This window comes from Sarcophilus harrisii, chromosome 2, assembly GCF_902635505.1.
Source record: "Sarcophilus harrisii chromosome 2, mSarHar1.11, whole genome shotgun sequence".
NCBI classification, from domain to species: Eukaryota; Metazoa; Chordata; class Mammalia; order Dasyuromorphia; family Dasyuridae; genus Sarcophilus; species Sarcophilus harrisii.
Genome location: NC_045427.1, coordinates 347736484 through 347757024, shown reverse-complemented (window position 1 = coordinate 347757024; position 20541 = coordinate 347736484). Strand labels below are relative to the sequence as shown.

General features: G+C 36.8%; 1 pseudogene; it reads left to right on the top strand.

Annotated features, from left to right (window-relative positions):
• The first annotated feature begins 58 nt into the window (after positions 1–58).
• On the top strand, positions 59–8842 carry LOC100930396 (annotated as a pseudogene).
• The last annotated feature ends 11699 nt before the right edge of the window (positions 8843–20541 follow it).

The following is a 20541-nucleotide window of genomic DNA, read 5'->3' as shown; positions in this document are numbered from 1 at the left end:
TAGTTTTTGTGAAGAAAAGATGAAAGTGAAAACTTGACCTATTAGACTCCAGCGAAACATGTGCAGGTAATTTTTTTTAATTATACCTTTTTATTTACAAAAGATATACATGGGTGATTTTTCAACATTGACCTTTGCAAAATCTTCTGTTCCAACTTTTCCCCTCCTTTCCCCCATTCCCTCCTCTAGATGGTAGATAGTCCAATACATGTTAAATATGTTAAAGTATATGTTAAATCTCATATATGCATACATTTTTATAGTTATCTTGTTGAACAAGAAAAATAGGATCTAGAAAGAAAAAAAACTTGAGGAAGAAAACAAAAATGCAAGCAAACAACAACAGAAAGAGTGGAAATACTATGTTGTGGTTCACACTCATTTCCCAATGTTTTTTTTTTTTTTCTGAGTGTAGCTGATTCTCTTCATTACTGAACAATTGGAAGTGATTTAAATCATCTCATTGTTGAAGAAAGTCATGTCCCCACCTCTCTGAAATCATCTTGCTAGTCATTTCTTACATAATAATAATATTCCATAACATTCATATACCACAGTTTATTCAGCCATTCTCTAATTGATGGACATCCATTCAATTTCCAGTTTCTAGCCTACAAAAAGGGCTGCCACAAACATTTTTGCACATGTGGGACCCTTTCTGGGAAGGTAAATATTATAGATCAATTTTAAGGAACTTAATAAGGTTAAAAAACATTAATTCTTATGTGAAAAACTGTTATGTCACTCATATATGTTATCATTGCTTGGGTATTTTGAAAAAGTATACATAGAAGGCTTGGGGTTAAGTTGAATATAATCTGATGATTCTAAAAAAATAAAATTGGATAGGGAAAGGTAAAATAAAGCTTTTATCTCATACAAATGAGACATGAATAGAAGAACCATTACTAGGAATACAGGAAGAAGTGAATGACTAATAGCATTAGAACTTCATTCTCATTAGAACTGGGTTAAAGAAAGAATCACACATACCTCTAGAAGAGTATAAAAGTCTTCTAAACTTAAAGAGAAATAGGAGGATAAGAAGATAGAATTATACAGAGATGCTTAGAAGGATGTGCAGATCAAGAAATAGGAAGGAATTCTTAGAAGGGATAAGGATTAGGGAAGCAGTGATTAGAAGTTAAATGTTTAGGTAGGAATAGGGTAAAAAAATGGAGAAGATAAACAGTGATGAAAATAGGATGGAGGAAAGGATAAACAGTGATGAAAATAAGATGGAAGGAAATGTACAATCAGTAATTATAATTTTGAATGGGACAAACTCACTCATAAAATGGAAATGGATAGCAGAATGGATTAAAAAACAGAATCCGATGATATGTTGTTTATGAGAAACACATTTAAAAATGAGATACACATAAAGTAAACATAAAGGGCATACATAATTATGTTTCAGCCAATGCAAAAAAAAAAAAAAAAAAAGCAAGTATAACATTACAATCTCAAGCAAAGTTAAAACTAAAATACATTTAATTAAACAAATAAACAAGAAAACTACATTATGATAAAAAGGTACCATAGAGAATGATGTAATATCAATATTAAATCTATTTACACCAAATGCTATAACATCCAAATTTTTAAGGAAAAGCAAAATAAATGGAAATAGATAATAAAACCATGATAGTGGGCAACTTCCCCTAGATAAGCTAGGTATGATATATATTTGGAGAGAAGTAAATAGAAATAGAAAGAAATACATTTTTTCTCATTTTTTTATATTGCTGCCATTATAAAAATTCATCATCTGTTAGGGGATAAAAACTTTATAGTTAAATGTGGAAATTTTAAATGCATCCTTTTCAGAACATGATACAATAAAATTTATATTTAATAAAGATTAATTGAAGGCTAAATAACAATCTTAAGGAATGAAGAGGTTAAAGAATGTCATAGAAAGAAGAAATAATTTAATTAAAGAGAATGTAAGTAATGAAACAATATATCAAAATCTATGGAATAGGAGAAGGGGGCAGAGCCAAGATGTTGGAGAAAAATCAGGGACTTCTCTTAGCTTTCCCCCAACTCTCCCACTCCCTAAACAATTTTAAATAATGCCTTGAAACAAATTCTGAAGTGGCAGAACCTACAAAACGACAAGGTGAAACAATTATCCAGCCCAGAACAACTGAGAAGGTCAGCAGAAAAGGTCTGTTGCACTAGGATGAGAGTAGAGCACAGATCTGGGCAGGTCATGCCAACATAGATTGGGTCCCTGAAAACAAGCAGCAGGCCTTGGGATCACTGACTCAGCAAAATAGTGACTGTTTTCAGAGTTCTCAATCCACATATGGTAAAGGGATTGGATAATTGTTCAGAAGGAGATGCCAGGGGTCTCTTTGTTGACACAGGGGGAGTGGGAGGCAGGGGGGAAGGCCAGGATTCTGTTGCTTTGCCCATACTTGGATCCACAGCACAGCCCTGGGTGGCAGTCCCAAAATGAAGAGTAGGACTAGCACATCAGAGCTTGTGGCTATAGTTGAGTAGAGATCCTCCTTAAGATTCCAAGACCAAAAAAAAAAAAAAAAAGTGTCTTTGGGATTACTCACAGACCAGAGCACAGGCCAAGAGACTAGTAATAAATACTTCCACTTAAAACCACCTTGGAAGAACTGAAAACTTGAAGGTCTCTAGAAGAATCTCTGAAAGCAAATGCACAAAACCCCTAAAGCTTTTTAAAATGAAGGTTATTTTGTTTACATTTAACTGGGGAAAAATAAAATACTAAAGAAATACATCCACAAAAAAACCTATGGGGTGCAACAAAAGTGATAATCAGAGGAAAATTTATATCTCTAAATACTTACATCAACAAAATAGAGAAAGAGCAGACTAATAAATTAGGTAAGCAATTTAAAAATGAAAAAAAGAATAAGTTAAAAATCCCCAATTAAACACCAAATTTGAAATCCTAAAATTTAAAGGTGAAATCAATAAAACTGAATGAAAGAAGGAAAGAAGGAAGGAGGCCTATTTCCAACAAATCATTAAAATGATTGTCCACTGGTTGAAAAACAGAGATCAATTGGTAGAATAAATTAAGTATACAATATACAGAAGCAACTGAGCACAGTTACATAATGTTTTATAAAACTCCAAATTCTAGTTAATTAAGGAAAGTCTCACTAAATGACAATTGTACATATATGGTACATAGTAGTAAGGAGAACATTGTACATAGTAACAAGACTATATGATGGTCAACTATTATGGACTCAGCTCTTCTCAACAATGCAGTGATTCAAGACAATTTCAATAGATGGGATGGAAAATACCATCTATATCTGGAAAGAGAACTCTGAAAAGTGAATGTGGATCAAAGCAGAGTATTTTGACCTTCTTTTTGTTTGTTTTTTTCTTTCTTGTGGTTTTTTTTTCCCCTCTTTTGGTATGATTTTTCTTATACAACATGACAAATATGGAAATATGTTTAAAAGGACTGCAGATATTTAATGTATATCAGAGTATTTGCTGTCTTGAAGAGGGAGGAGGCCAGGGAGGGATTGAACCCAAAATTTTACAAAAATGAATATTGAAAAATATCTTTACATGTATTTGGAAAAATAAATACTATTGAGAGAAAAAAAATATATGCTGCTTATCTAATTGTACATGATGAAATTGCACATAATTGGCAAAACTGGGCAACCAAGGCTATAGCTTCTTCATATCCTCAGCCTACACAATTGTTACTTTCACTTTTCCCTTATCAGCCTCAACTAACCAGTGTAGAAGAACAGTTCCTTTTTATTACATCAGGCCACAGAAATGGAAAGAAGAGTGTCAAAATGTCTTTTACACCCAGATAAAATGTAGCCCTATGCAGACCACTGCTTGGTTGTGCCTGGTGAGAGAAATTATTATTTTATTACTATATTAATAACCAAATATTAAAATGGAATCCAGGCTTTTCTCCTCAATTTTCCCATTAAGGCAAACTCCTAGCCAGTTTCTGAAGGACATGACTGATTAAGGCAATTATCCTAACCCTCAAGGAACCTGCTCTTCAATCTTGGGTGGGACCCTATCCAATCAGAATACTTAATTTCTGTTTAGAGTGTAAATAGAATCCAGTCTGGGTGAGTTCTTATCTTGGGGAAAGGAGCCCGGATCCTTGTATCCCTCCATTAGACTTTAAGGTAGCCCAGCTCAAGAAAGAGAAAACCAACCAGAGTGGTGTGTATGGAGATGGATTTCCTTGTCCAGGTTGCTAGAGAAGCTCAGTTTTATTATGATCAAGCCACATTCTCAGCAGAAGGTGAATACTTCTTGTCTCCTCACTAAATGTCCACCAATCAGGATTAATTTTCATTTGTCAGGGCCAATCTCTTTTTTAAAAGGGGGAGGGGAAGCTAGGTGGTGCAGTGGATAGAGAACCAGCCCTGAATTCAGGAGGACCCGAGTTCAAATGTGATCTCAGACACTTTAATATTTCTATCTGTGTGAACCTCAATTGCCTCAGCAAAAAAGAAAAAACAAAAAACTATGTAACCTAAATTCAAATGAGGTACATTATGAGAATCCCAGTATGCCCACCACTTATATCTTCTTACACAAATCTCCATTTCACTGTCAAATTATTGTCCAATATTGATAAAGTCTATGAAAGCCTTCCACTCATATTACCAACAGGCCTTGATGAACTACATCAATTCCTGCACCTGATAATTTGGGGCATGTCAAAATGAAGAAAGAAGAAACCATAATGGAAATAACTCCATGAATCACACCAAGATTTCAGGGGCAGCCACCTAGCTGAACTCTCTCAACATTCCAAAGAATTTTAAAATAAAGCCTCAGATCAGTCTATTAAAAAAAAAAAAAAATCAATGTGAGATATTTTTGCAGTCTAAAAACCCTAAAAGATAGGCAGAAGTCTGTAACATGTGAAAGGAGATCTAATGGAGTTCTGTCTACAATCCAAACATGCAGCAGTGGCTAGCAGCAACTTTGAGAGTTCTCTCCTCAGAGTAAAGGGGTCAAAAAGTTGATCAGAAAAAGATTGCAGGGGACCCTTCACTGACACTGGGTATGGCTAGTGCTGATTAACAACTTTATTGCCCATTTGCAGTACTAGTTCAGAGCTGAAAGACAGGAAAAAGGGTTCTGGGCACATTATCAAAGAGGAGAAAATTGCTAATACATGCAGTTGCAGGGGACCAGGGGCCCTTTCTTGGTAAAAATAAGAGTGCAGACCAGACCAGTGATCATATTTTTCCCAGGACATATTGGAACTACCAAAAACTTGCATATTTCCAGAACTAACTGTGAAAACAGCAGAAAAAAAAAAAAAAAAAAAAAAACAAAAACCTGAAGTTTGGCAAAGTGCCTCACACCCAGGAGAGTAAAGCCTAACTTTAACATAAAATTCAAGGTTAAAAAATAGTGTGCAAAATGAGCAAACAACCAGAAAAAGAATTTGACCATAAAAAGCTAGTACAACGTCAGGAAAGGCCAAAAGATAAAGTCAGAAGAAAACAACAATGTGAAAAGTGAAATGAGAAGATCATTGTGCATAGTAACAGCAATGTAGTGATGATAATTAATTGTGAGTCTTGGATACTCAGATCAATACAATGATCAAGGATAATTCCAAAGGACTCATGATGAAAATGGCACAGTAGTTTCATTGTAGTCACGTACTAAGATATTTTAAATTTTATTTTATTATTTGAAAAATAATAAGAACTTGTTTTCGTTCTTCCCAACCCAACCCACAGCTAAACAAAAGAAAAAGAAAAATCCTTATATATTTACAAATAAAGAGTCAGATTCTAATAGACTTGAAGTGGAAAATAGAATGGAATATCCAGAGAGAGAACTATGGAGACTGATTGTGGATCGAAGCATTTTATTTTCACCTTTTTGTATTTATTTGCTTTTTCTTTGTAATGGTTTTTCCTCTTTTGTTCTGATTTTACATGTACAACATGACAAATATGGAAATATATTTAAAAGGATTGTATATGTTTAACCTGTGTCAGATTGTTTGCTGTCTTGGGGATCTGGAAAGGAGAAAATTTTGGAACACAAAAATGAAACTATATGCATTTTTGGGAAAATAAAATTCTTTTGACAAATATATATGTTGGTTTCGTGTTGGTCAGGTTCAAAAGTTTATTTCTCATTTTTTATTTTGAATGTATTACTTTTCTACTGATAGCTGAATAACATGTTTCATCTTCATTCCTCTGGAATTGATTTTTGTTTTTAAATTTCATTGATTAGAGATTGAGTCTCAAATTTGTTTTTCCTTATAATATCATTGTGTAAATCGCTGTCCTGGTTTTGCTCAGTACACTCTGCATCAGTTTATATTCCCAAGTTTCTTTTTCACTTCTTATGGTGAAAAATCCCATAATTTTTCCTCCACCAAGTGAGCCGCATGCCATGAAGACAGGATTCAGATTCTGAGGCGGGGTTGGGGGGGAAGGGTCGGGTCAGAGAGCAAGGAAGAGGTTGTGACTAATGCTGCTCCCGGGCTAAGGCAGCTTTGGAGGCTGTGGATGTGGTTTAGGAGATCAAGGGAGCTAAGGAGTATTCCATTCACCTAGTGGTCTGGGGAGAGGCACCCTTCCCCGAGGCAGAAGCTGGATATAGAAAAGGCTTCCAAGGAGAAAATAAAGTGACTGTGGAGCCTCATCAACATGAAAGAGTGTTTATTTGTTGAGGAAAGGAAGATACCCTGGTCCCAAAGAACGTGGTGCCGGGGAAGGCAGAGGCTTCCATTGGGTCTCAGAATGTAGACAGAAGGTTGTATGCAGCTGGGACAACTGAGATACCTCCTGGAAAGGTGAAATCTGTTCCTCTCCAGCCTATGGATCCCTTGCCTCCAGGCACAGTAGGCTTGACCATTTCACCTCCTTTTTGTACTTACAAAACAGTGTCCATCCACACACTGATGTGGGACTCTAGGAAATGTGTAGATAATACCCCAGTCACTAATACAAGTAGACTATGTGTGACATCACCCAGGAGAAGTAGTAGCATCAGGTTTATTCATACAGAATCCTAATAAGCAACCTGGTGATAGTCACCCAAATTCTGACTCCAGACCACAAAATCCAGGAATATACTGGGCAGCTATAACAGCTGACCGACCTATGCTCACGATCTATATAAATGGCCTACCATTAGAAGGATTGGCAGACACAGGTGCAGATCGTACAGTCATTAGAGGTGCCAACTGGCCCAGTCACTGGCCAAAGATTAAGGCAGACACCTACATGTCTGGTGTAGGAGGATCAATAGCAGCTGAAGTTAGTGCTACCCCTAAGAGATGGACTTTTGAAGGCAAAACAGGAGTTTTTACTCCTGTTTTGGGGGGATTTGGGAAGAGACGTTTTACAGCAATTAGGGTTAAAAATGAGTACTTCAGTTTTTTAAGCAGGGCTGCTGTTGAAGGCCTGCCAACACTTTCACCTGTTCCTATCCAATGGAAAACTGATACACCAGTGTGGATAGAACAGTGGCCCTTAGGTAGTGATAAAATTCAGGCCTTATTAGATATAGTACAGGAGCAGCTTGACCCAGGACACTTACAACCTTCTCTAACTCCTTGGAATTCCCCAGTGTTTGTTGTAAAAAAGAAATCTGGAAAATGGAGGATGTTAACAGATTTAAGAAAGGTGAATGAACAGATGGAAACTATGGGAACTCTTCAGCCTGGACTTCCATCTCCTACTCAATTGCCTAGAGAATGGCCTCTTTGGGTCATAGATATTAAGGATTGTTTCTATTCTATCCCTCTGGATAAGGAGGATATGAAAAGATTTGCCTTTTCAGTGCCCAGAGCCTTATCAAAGATATGAATGGACAGTTTTGCCACAGGGAATGAAAAACAGCCCCACATTGGGCACCAAATGTGATGACCACGTATTTTAAAATCAGCCGGAGTCAGGAATTCAGGTTAAGGGAAAATCTTCAATCTTTATTCTCAGTAGAGGTGAAGAAGGATTGTAGGTGAAGGGGGGATCGCGATAGCAATGTATGCAGCTGAGTCAAGAAGTCAGCCAGTCCTCTCTCTTTCCTCTTTTCTCTCTGCCTCTCTGCCTCCACCCACCAAAATTGTCATTTCCTATACAACACATCAGGACTTGCACAAAGAGTGGGCAGGGGCCATTCTTTCTCCAAGGATATATATTAATAGAGTATGGTCCAATTATTATTTAGCCTCACGTGCTTGGGACCTCAGTGCATCTACTCGAGCTTCAGCCCATTACAAGGCAGTCTATGGGCAGAAGAGAGTCACTATGGAGAATGTGAGGTGAAGATGGGGGAACAGAGCTTGGAACCCCTTCTGATCAAAACTGGTCACTGCCATCCTGGGGGAGATGGATCAGATCTATATCCCACTTGGGGTCAAAGCAGCATCGGGCACTATGGTCTAGCTTGTCTCAGACATTGTAGGCTCTGAAGGTCTGGTCTAGGCTGTCGAGTTTTCTCATAAATCAGGCTGGGATCTCATCAACTTGGCCAAGAAGAAGACAAACATCATTCCCGCCATTGAGGATGTATGATGACCTCTACAATGCTCCTTGGGATGCTGAATGTGATTTTTGCTAATGTGGCTCAGCCAGACCAGTCCTGAGTTGTGGCTCTCCATGCTCACAATTTCCTGTGCAATGGTGGATACTTTATGATCTCCATGAAGGTCAACTGCATAGATTCTACAGTCTCCCCTGAAGCTGTGTTCTCCTCAGAAGTCAAGAAAATGTAGCAGGAAAACATGAAGCCATAACAACAGTTCACCTTGGAGCCTTATGAGCAATATCTGTCAGTGGTGGTAGGCATGTACACATTTCTCCTCAAGCATTAAGAAGTAGCTGCCAAGTAACTGTCCTCCTCTTCTCTCAGCCATGTCCCCCTCTTTTTCTATTCTAGCTGTTTTGCGTCAGATCTTTGTATTTTCTATTAAAAGGTGTGACCCCCCCAAAAAAATGTCTAGACCAACTCACAATTTCAACAATAGTACATTAATGTGCCTATTTTCATTCAGCCCTTTCTACATTTATCACTTTCTGTTTTTGTCATCTTTGTCAATATGACAGATATGAGGTAGAATTTCCAAGTTACTTTAATTTTCATTTCTCAAATTATTAGTGATTTAGAGAATTTTTATATGATTATTAAGTGTTGATTTCTTCCTTTGAAATTGTCTTCTCATATCTTATGACTATTTGTCTATTTAAAGTTAATGTTATTCTCATAAATTTGGATCAGTTCTTCATATATTTTGCATAAACTTCTGTAAATCTAGACAGCCAATCCAAGAAAAAAAAAAAAGTGGGGAGAATTGGTACCATAAATCACAAAATACTTACTGAGTACCTTCTGTGTATAATCTACTATATTAGATTGTAAAGGTTAGCGATTAACTAAACCATGGTCCCCCTATTTATGAAGCTCATAGACTCTCATTCCTGCAAGTATGTCCTCTAACAATCCAGATTCGTCTTGTATTTTCTCAACCTTTTTGGTTGTCCATTAGTACCCATATATTCTTTCCTTTTTTTTTTCCACCTGAGGCAATGGGGGCTAAGTGACTTGCCCAGGGTCACACAGCTAAGAAGTATTAAGTGTCTGAGGCTAGATTTGAGTCAATGCAGTCAAGAGAAGAAAGGAAGCCGGAAGATGAGGGAGGAAATTTTACAGCTAGTGTTTCTGATAAAGGCCTCATTTCAAAAATATAGAGAGAATTGGCTCAAATTTATAAGAATATAAGCCATTCTCCAATTGATAAAAGAAAGGTCTAAGGATATGAACAAATATTTTTCAAATGAAGAATTTAAAGCCATAAAGAAAAAAATGCTCTAAATCACTATTGATTAGAGAAATGCAAATTAAGACAACTCTGAGATACCACTTCATACCTCTCAGATTGGCTAAAATGACAGGAAAAAATAATTATAAGTGTTGGGGGAAATGTGGGAAAATAGGGACACTAATATATTGTTGGTGGAGCTATGAATTGATTCAACTATTCTGAAGAGCGATTTGGAACTATGGTCAAAGTTCTGACATAGGCAAAGTTTTTAACTGCCACATCAAAAACAAAACAAAACAAAACAAAAAAAAAAAACAACTGACATTTCTGTGGACCTAGAACTGGTCAATTTAGGTCTGCAGAAATAGTTAAAATTACAGAACTGCTAAAACATTTTAATAGATTCTAGAGTTTATGAGACTAAGTTTTAAGTTGCTTGGCTCTATCCCTCAGTCAGCTAACTTGAATTATTCTATTGTATTTTTAAGTGACCTAATTTACATGACTAAAAGCCTTCTGAGGGCCTAAATCAAAGGCTTATAGGGAAAAAAACCTGCAAAAAGGGGGAAAAAAATGCCCTCTCTGAGATTTTTCATCATGCTTTTCTTCCTTACAGAGGCCTGTGAAATCTGTCCTGATTAGGGTGGTGTCCCTCATTGGCCTGAATTCTTCTGGGGTTTGCACTGGTGCCCCAACATCTTTGACATGCCCTCCTCTCCCCCCAGGGAATTTCTGGCTAATCACTGGGCCACCAACCTGCAGTTGGACACTTAGGTCCAAATTTTGACTTGAAAAGGAAGTTTTCTGCCACCTTAAATTTAGGGGCTATGTGTATTTAAATTGGTATTCTGATTCTGAAATTGTATGAGATAATTACTATTAACTAGTATGTGCTAAAATTGTAAACTTGTTTATTCTGGTGTAAGATTTTAGCAATATGTTTGCATTAATAATAAGTATTACTATTAGAAATTTAAATCTGTATTTGATTTGATTCCAAGTTAAAAATTTTTATTTCTCTGGTAACTTACCTAAAGAGGTCATATGTTTGTATCTCCTAATTAGAACATGCTGCTTTCTAAATTGTATATTGGATAATTTGTAAAAATGGCATGAGCTATGCTTTAACATTTGTTAGCCCTGCTGGATATGTGTTATAAATTTTGTGAAATTTGGTCCAAAGTTATTTAGATATTACCTATATTCTGAATCTTAAGGTTTATCTTGCTTTCTCCCTTTAAAGAAGTAACATTAAGAAAATTTGGTATATAACAGATACGTATAATTGCAGAACAAAATGTAACTGAAAAATACGTAATATGTCTAAATATAAATAAGAAGGTATTGTGGAGGCGTCCTGTAATGTTCTTTGTTTCGGTTTTCTTGGGGATCTCTGGGGGCAGCCTTCTTTTCAGTTCAGTAATTACCATAAGAATAGCCAGGTGTTAAAGTCCATATTCTTTATTACCTTCTTCCTGATGCTGAGCAGCTGTCTGGAGAGCCTTTCAGACCAGTCTTGGTCTCAGTGGAGAAATGCAGGAGGAGAGCCTGCCACCAGGAGCCTGACCAAAGGTGGAAATGAATTTCTGTCTCCTTGACTCCAAGAGCTAAGGCTACTGCCTCAAGTCCTTTGTCTTCTCTGCCTCTCCATTCCTGGCTGAGTTTGTCCGAGCTTATATACTCTCTTATCATAGGTGTGAATCTTGTAGAACTATATTAAGTACTAAGTACATGTACTGAACTAGAGAACTATTAATCACCATGCTAAACTAGATAACTATTGTCTCATCAATTCCACTAATTTAGCACCTTGTAAGAATTCTTCTTTCAAGTTCAGAATTCTGGCCCATAACACAGTCCCTCCAGCGGAAAGGAACCTTGTTCCAAAATATTCAAGTTAGGTTTTAATGAAATGATACTAGTGGGTAAATGATGTAGAGCAGATCATTCTATAGAATAGGTGGAAGCTTTCCCTGACCTTGATGCTTTAAGAGGGTTTAGTGGAATAACATTGGAACAAATTGTATCTAAGTATGGATTAGTAGAAACTATTGGTTCTGATAAAGGAACATATTTGACTTCTAAGGTTTTATAAGAAATAATGGGGAGAAATTGCAAATTGAGTATCAATTCCATATACTAAGGTATCTGTCCTCATTAGGGAAGTGGAAAGAATGAACCAGATTTTTAAGAAACCACTACTAAATTGATGTTAGAGGCTAAACTGCCTTGGACCAAAGTTTGCCTATTATTTTGTTAAAGAATTAAAATTGTTCCCAGAAGTGATCTGGAACTTTCCCCATATGTGATTGGTTTGTTTTATTTGTGAGGAGAAAAGGAAAGACCCTCTTTTGAAACAAATAATAAGTTTTTAAGGAATTATATACTGGCAGTGTCCTCATCTCCTGTAACCCTCAGGAAGCAAGAATTGCTGGCCCAGACAACACCTTGGAGTTTGCAGTTCTAGGAGAGTGGATGCTTACTAAGTCCCAAAAGAAGCAGAGTGGGAAGTACCTTACCAGACATTATAGATGACTGAGACTGTAGTCTAGAGGCTGAGAATATCAGGGTTAAAGAACTTGCAGAGGAATCTCAAGAATGGATTGTTAAGGACAATTTATAACTTCTAAAATTGATTTTTCACCAGGGCAATTAGGAATGTTTTGGTTGGAATTGGTTGTATTGAGTCATTTTTAAATTGTTCCCATTGTTTAGGAAGATTCTAAGAATTACAATCTATGTCTTTGTCCCTTTGAATGAATCTCTTAGCAGACCAGGTCACTCAGACTAGAGAATCATTACTCCAACATAGATTAGACTACTTGTGGGTTGGAGAAGGTAAAGTTTGTGGGAAATTAAGTTTTTGCTGTGTGAAAATTGATGATAATAGACAGGTTGTGAAGGAAATTGCCAAAGGCATCACAAAATTGACCCATGTCCCATTCAAGATTTAATCCTCACTGATATAATTTCTGGTGTGTGTTTGTTGCCAAATGATGCAAGTAACAAAAGTTGGGATTCAGTCATGTAAAGAATTCACAATGAGGGGCAGCCTAGGTGGCACAAGTGGATAGAGCACCACCCCTCAAGTCAGGAGGATCTGAGTTCAAATTTGACCTCATACTTAACAATTTCTAGCTGTGTGACCCTGGGCAAATCACTTAATCTCAATTGCCTCACCAAAAAAAAAAAAAAAAAGGAAAAGAATTCACAATGATTATTATCTTTGGTAAAATGTAGATTTATTTGAGGGAATAGATTACAGACAAAATGAAGCAATATGAAATAGTTTTGGGAGAGCATATGAAAGACAAGTTCCTCAGTGGAACTCACAATTTCCCATTTGAGAGTACCCAATGAGATTAGGGTATGCTCTTAGCTGGCAGGCTAAATCCTGAAAGGGACTTAGTCCCCTAAAAGAGTTAGTTGTAAGAAGAAATGGGGTTGGGAAACATAGAGGAGTTAGGAAAGATGCCACATGGCATGGAAGAAGGGAAAAGATACCAGAAGGCAGAATGCTGTGGTAGGCTGACCCAAAGGAAAATATCAGCCATGGGATAGCCCACAAGTAGATTTTATAGAGAAAATTAACCTCAGAGACATGACTGGCATTTCCACAGAGGATGGGTGAGTCTCAGAAGCTTGACATAACTTGGATAGTAAAAATTGAACAACTTGGAGGGGGAGATCCACTTAGACTTGAATTTTTGGAGGGTGGGACCAAGGAATCAAACTTGTCTTTGTTTCCTAATGAGGATGGATCCCAGAAGAGAAAAAGGACAAACCAGACCCAGACAGTTTGGAAACTGAAAATAAGATGGTTAAGGTTTGTATCAAGAATGCTATGAGAAAGTCCAACTCTTTTTATACAGCAAAATAACTGTTTGGACATGTATACATATATTGTATTTAACTTATTCTTTAACATATTTAACATGTATTGATCAACCTGCCATCTGGGGCAAGGGATGGGGAGAAGGAAGGAAAACATTGGAACAAAAGAATTTTCAACCGTCAATGTTGAAAAATTACCTACGCATATATCTTGTAAATAAAAAGCTATAATAATAAAAAAAAAGAAATTAAAAAAAAAGAATGCTATGAGAGGTCTTCAAAGGTTAATAAATAAAGGAGGGACTGAATGGGATAAACTAAGTGAAGCCCTCTCATTAGAATTAAGCCTTGATCTATGCTCTGAATTGTGACTTGAGACTTTACAATAACAAATTGAGCTATAGCTAAAAGCTACAGGTGTTTGAACATTTCCCTCCTGTTCCCCCCACCTCTTAATTAGCATTTAAGTACTTAATAGGTAAAGAGTTTGTTATTTACTGTATTCTTTTGTTTCTGGAACAGATTTCCAAGTTTAGGGTATAAGCCTGGACTCAGAGAAAAGTTTGGGGCGGGGGGAGGGATGGGGACTTCTGTGTTAGGGTCTATATAATCTTGTGTTTTGCAGTTTGTGCTTTGCATTCCTTTACTGACACCTTGTCTGTTGGGAGTTGCCTTTTTCCATGAGATCAGAATAAATCCTTTTTTTGCTTTTTACCTTGAGAGTCTATAGAGGGCCAGGAGGTAAGAATCCATTCCAGATCTTGAATCTTACGGTAATTGGCTCACCAAAACTCCCTTATTGAAACAGTAGAGACTGCTTGTCAATATAATAAATTAATCTAGCGACTGAAGCAAAATGCAAACACTACTTTTTGGATTAAAGGCAAACCTTTGTATTTAGGACGGAAAAAGAGCCCACAATAGAGACTAAAGGCATTTGGAAGAAAAATACTTGAGACAATGGTATGATAAACTTTACCCTAATGTGAATCTCAACTATTTGCATCTCTATCTAATTAACCAAGATCCAGGGCTTAATCATTTATATCTCAGTAGATCTTGTTTCTTAGAGAAAACTATAGGAGCTTCAAAGAGTGTACTTTGTATCAAGTCTATGAGCATTTGAGGTATATATATTCATGGTCCTGATCAATAAACTTCGAAGAGTCCATAGTCTGGACTTCTTTGCCTGACCCCAGTATGTTTCCACACACTTCATCTCACTACAGGAGCTGGGCTCCAGCAAGAGTCTCTGATTTTAATTTTGGGTAAAGGTCATTTTCCCACACAAGATAAACTATGAGTTCCACTAAGGAACTTGTATTTCATGTGCTCTCCCACTCTATTTTATACTTACCATATCCCTTCATTTTGTCTGTAACCTCTTTACTAAATAAATCTACCTTTTGCCAAAGATAATGGTCATTGTGAATTCTTTGCATGACTGAACCCCAGCTTTTGATACCTACCATAATCTGGTGTCTACATCACCCACATACATCATTTTGATCCTCGAACCACATTTTATTTCATTTAATTTAAATAAATTTAAACCTGCTATGCTATGAGCATAGCATTTATACTCATTTAAACCTGGAAGTTCTTCATACAGACGAAATCAGAGAATCAATTCCTATTCCTTCCTGTAATTAGAATAGTTCAGTGTAGATGTTCCTTAGTCCAAAACACAAACAATACCTTATTTACAAGCTCTGAAAAAGGCCTCACAGTTTAGATAAATGTTTAAAGTTGAATACTTTGCCATGTCCTAGGTAAAGGAAGCAGTGATTGGGCTATGAAGTGATGGTTGATAACATTTAGCCATCACTGCACTAAAACAGACAAATAAAAGTTAATAAGTGATCTTGAATGTGGATTTTGTTTGAAAATAAAGGTATTCTTAGGTTGGCCAAGATGACAGGAAAAGATAATGACAAATGTTGGAGGGGATGTGGGAAAACTGGGACAGTGATACATTTTTGGTGGAATTGTGAACATATCCAAGCATTCTGGAGAGTAATTTGGAATTATGCTCAAAAAGTTATCAAACTGTGCATATTGATCCAGCAGTGTTTCTACTGGGATTATATCCCAAAGAGATCTTAAAGGAGGGAAAGGAACTCACATGTACAAAAATGTCTTTGGCAGCCCTTTTTATAGTAATAAAAAACTGGAAACTGAGTGGATGCTCATCAATTGGAGAATGGCTGAATAAATTGTGGTGTAGGAATGTCATGAAATATTATTGTTTTGTAAGAAACAACCAGCAAGATGATTTCAGAGAGATTTGGAGAGACCTCCACGAATTAATGCTAAGTGAAATGAGCAGAACTAGGAGATTGTTATACATAGCAAGAAGACTATACAAAAATCAATTCTGATAGACATGGCTCTCTTCAACAATGAGATGATTCAAACTAGCTCCATTTGTCCAGTGATGAAGAGCCATCTACATCCAGAGAGAGAACTGTGGGAACAGTGTGGACCATAACATAGCATTTTCACTCTCTCTCTTGTTATTTGCTTGCATTTTGTTTTCTTTTTCAGTTTTTTCTTCCTTTTTGATCTGATTTTTCTTGTCCAGCAAGATAACTGTATAAATATGTATACACATATTGGATTTAATATGTATTTTAACATATTTAACATCTATTGGACTGCCTGCCAGTTAGGGGAGGGGGTGAGGGGAAGGAAGGGGAAATTTGGAACAAAAGGTTTTACAAGGGTCAATGTTGAAAAAAATTACCCATGCATATGTTTTGTAAATAAAAGGCTTTAATTTTAAAAAGGGGGAAAAAAAGAAAAGAAAAAGAAAAGAAAGGTATCCTTGTTTACATTTTAATTCCCAAGTACTTTCCTTACAGCTTTTGTCCCTATTCAATTTCTTCATGTAAAATGAATCAGTCTTTTAAGTTAAGATCCAAGAAAATGGTTAGTTTTAATATTTCCCCAGCCAAATTATTCCACTTATCTTCTGGTAAAGACTTAAAGAGAGTCTGTTTCCATAAATGTGTGATCAAGAGCTTCTTTCTCTACTTAGTTAAGAATTATCTAAGATCTTCTTGTATCATCTTGTATGATCTGTTATTTGTTGGCTTGCCATGTGCTCACAAAAAGCTTTAAATCAGATGCTGAGCCATAACTGAGTTTGTGTAGAGCCCTGAACCCAAAATCCTGGGAGAAAACAGTATCCTCTAAACCATTAGATATGCTTCCATGTAGCCACCACTAAGGGGAGAAATTGTTGTTGAGTAGGGCCTCATTTTCTTTAACATTATCAACATTTATTTTCCAGTTGACACCAACAGGCAGAGGCACCTTCCCTGAACCATCAGTTTTGCTTCCAGCCCAGCCCGCACAGCTATCATTCAGGAAGGCAGCTCCCGTGGAGAAGAGCCTAGACATCCCTGCCAACTGTTAACCAGCTGACATACATGGGACAGGCAAGGTATCCTAGATGGAAGCAAGGCATTTTGATGGAAAGACTAGCTATTTACCTAGTCAAGTCAACCACCAATATCACTCTGATTACTATGTCCCCTTAATGAAGTCCTGGGTCACTAAGTGCATTTAGCTGTGAATGCCTGAGATACTGATATAATTACTACCTGAGACAAGTAGGAAAGGGCATTGATGGAAATCAGCTCAACCTTATAGTCCCACCCCCTATGAAGGTCTTAAGTGACCCCCCTACCTTACTATATACAGAGAACCAAGTTATGTCAAACCCCTGAGGTTAAATTTCTCCTATAAATCTGTCCATGGTTCATGTCATCTTTGCTGAATCCTTTTGGGTTAGCTCCCCATGGCATTCTGCCTCATTATGACTTTCTTCCCAATCTCTTCCCCATGTCTCACTGATAGTGTTTTTCTTCTTATCCCATCCTCTCCCCGAACCCAGTATCTAACTCATAGTATCTAACTATATGCTCTCCCAAATCTATTTCACATTTACGATTCCTGGTGTCAAGTATATCTTTTCATTTTATCTTTAATATCCTCTCATAAATAAACCTACTTTCTGCCAAAGAGAAAGGCCATTGTGAATTCTTCACATGACTAATTCCCAACATTTGGTACCAATTGCTCTTTTCAATCTCATTATTTGTTTCCTACATTAATCTCAACATTTGGTAGTGAACCTCAGACCCTGAAGGAGACAGCCCAAGGCCACAAACCAAGACCCTTTGGAATAGCAATGTTTCCAGCCAAGTACCTGCAGCCCTTCATTCTGTGAAGCAACACAACAGATGTGTTCTAGTAACAGCTATTGCATGTGCTTCAGCCCCATTTTTTGAAAACCCAAAAATAAAGTCCTTGACTGTCAAATAGTCCAGGATAAAAAACTGATATGACTTTTAATTTCTCCTGGTCACTATGTGTCTATGAAGATGTGGTACCACTGTTTTTTCAGTCTCTTGTGTTAATTCTTTCCTGATGTTAAATGAACAAGAATTGAAAATGGCATAAAAATGGGTAACCACTTTGCAAGTTTCCAAACATCAGAAGAGGTCTCTGTAATAATGGGAGTTGGTAGCAATCATAGCCAATTCTAATGAGGATCCTACCTAGGAAGCAAGCTTCCAGCCCAAACTAGTTATAGTCAATGACTTGACCAGAACACTATTGCCCTTACTTATTAGGCTAATTGAATATTAAACAACACACCCTGTAGGGGGAGTTTTCTGTCATTTTTGAACATGGGATATATGATGAGGGAGAGGGAACATGTTTACATATATTTAGGGGAAATATGTATTGAGCATCTTTCTTCAGAAAGATTGTAACCCAGAAGAGAACGAACCAATCTAATCTCTGAAGGGAAGGATTGTGCAGCACTAGCAAGTATAAAGCTTCTCTTACTTCTCTGCTCATCACTCCCTCTTTCCAAAGAGAAGTAGAATCTGCTTCTGTCTAAAAAACATTAAGACAATTTCTTAAGATTCTTCTTTAATAAATTTCTCTCAATAGCTAATTTTCAGTGCCAAGAATGTATTTCTAACACACTGTAAAATATGTTTTATACATTTCTGAGTTTCTGAACCTTATTTGTGTTATCTGCAGCTTCTGAAAAACTTCCCAAAATTTCCCTTTAATTTTCCCACTGAACTACGATATAGCAAAACCTTGATGGGGAAAATCAAGTTTTGAAAGGGTTAACTTGTAGCACTTAGATTCTATAGATGCCTGGGGTGGTGGTAAGGAGTCCCTCTCATTTTCACATGGAAACCTATTTGATCAGTAGGGACACATGATTGTACTCAATGTCTTCAAAATCTACCAAGGGTCCAGACAATGATCCTGTGAGATTTTAAGCTTTTGAGAGATCAGAAAGCCACTTTCTAGACCTCTAGAAAGTTATGTTCAAGGAGGAAGAGTTGAGTCTTGTCCTACCCCCAGACCCATCAAGTACTTTGTATTTTTTCTTAATCCACATTGAGGGGGAAGGGTAAAATCCTAATATTGTTCCTGGAGGCAATGGTTATTTGCATAATTTCTTATCTAAAGGCCTGGAAGATTTCAATTCTCCACTTTTCAATCCCTAGGTTTCTTTTGTTCTCCTATAAACGTGAGTAGGCAGAGGAGAGGCAAAGTCAGGTCATGGCCTACTTTGCCAGCTCAACTGATAGTCTGAAGATCTTATGTGAAGATGAAGTCCAAGAAGGACCAAAAAGGGCTTTGGTGCATACTCTTACACATGAATAATAGCAATACCTGATTAATGAGAAAGAGAGGTGCAAGCCTGAGGCCATAGGCTTCTAATTGGTCTTTCTACCCTTCTCATCAGGCCACCTTCCAGTCATTAGCCAAAGTGATGTTTGTAAAAGCACAGGCCTGACCTTGTCATCCTTCTATTCAGTCAACTTTAGCGGTTCCTTATTACCTCCAGGATAAAATATAAAAATTCTTTGTTTGACTTTTAAAGCTTTTTATAATCTTCAGACCTTTCCACTCTCCCCTTCCCATAATTTGACCTAATGACATTAGCTTTCTTTCTGATTTTGGCACCAGATATGTTATCTTCAGAGATCATATCTACTCCATTCCAATACCATAATATTCATTTTAGTGATGGTCCTCTATTCCTAAAATATTATCCCTCCTCATCTTTTCTTTGGCTTCTCTGGATTCTTCCACACTTCCACCTTCTGGAAAAGGTCTTTCCCAATTCCCTCTAAATTCAATTAATTGTAAATGATTAATAAGTGTACATCTTTTTACCTATGTGAGATCTGAAGGGACTCCCTACTATCATGGTCATTGACATTTAGATCATTCGACATCTTAAAATCAATATCCCAAATAAAACTTAAACTTTTTTTCTAAAAATTCATTTCCCTAAATCCATGTTTCTATTTAGGGCACCATCATCCTAATCAGCCCTTACAATCTGGGAATTATTTTCAATCTTTCACTCTTCCTCACCCCCAAATCCAATTTAAAGTTGCTAATTCTTGTTTCTACTTCCACAACATCTTTTGCTCTGCTTTTTCTCTTTACTCACATGGTTATCATTCTAGTTCAAGTTCTCATGACCTCTTGCCACTACAATATACCTTGCCTTCCAATTAATCTCCCTGCCTCACATTTTCCTTTTCTAATTCCATTGAGGAATTCAGCCACTGCTAAAGTAACAAAGTAATACAGTCTAACCATGTGATTTTTCTGCTGGAAAACCCTCAAGTGCTCCTTGGTACTGATGAGCTTGATGAACTTTGTATTCCATAATTTTAGTTCTCTTGAGATGTCAATCTAAAAGCTCAGCAGGGAGGATAACTGATAGGATTATAAGTGGACCTGTTGACTTTTATTTTGTTTAAATGAACTTTATTATAGCCCTACCCCACATGGAGGTCTCCAGTAGAATTCTTAACGTTGACAAAACTATCATAACTCCACAGTTACTATATCCAATC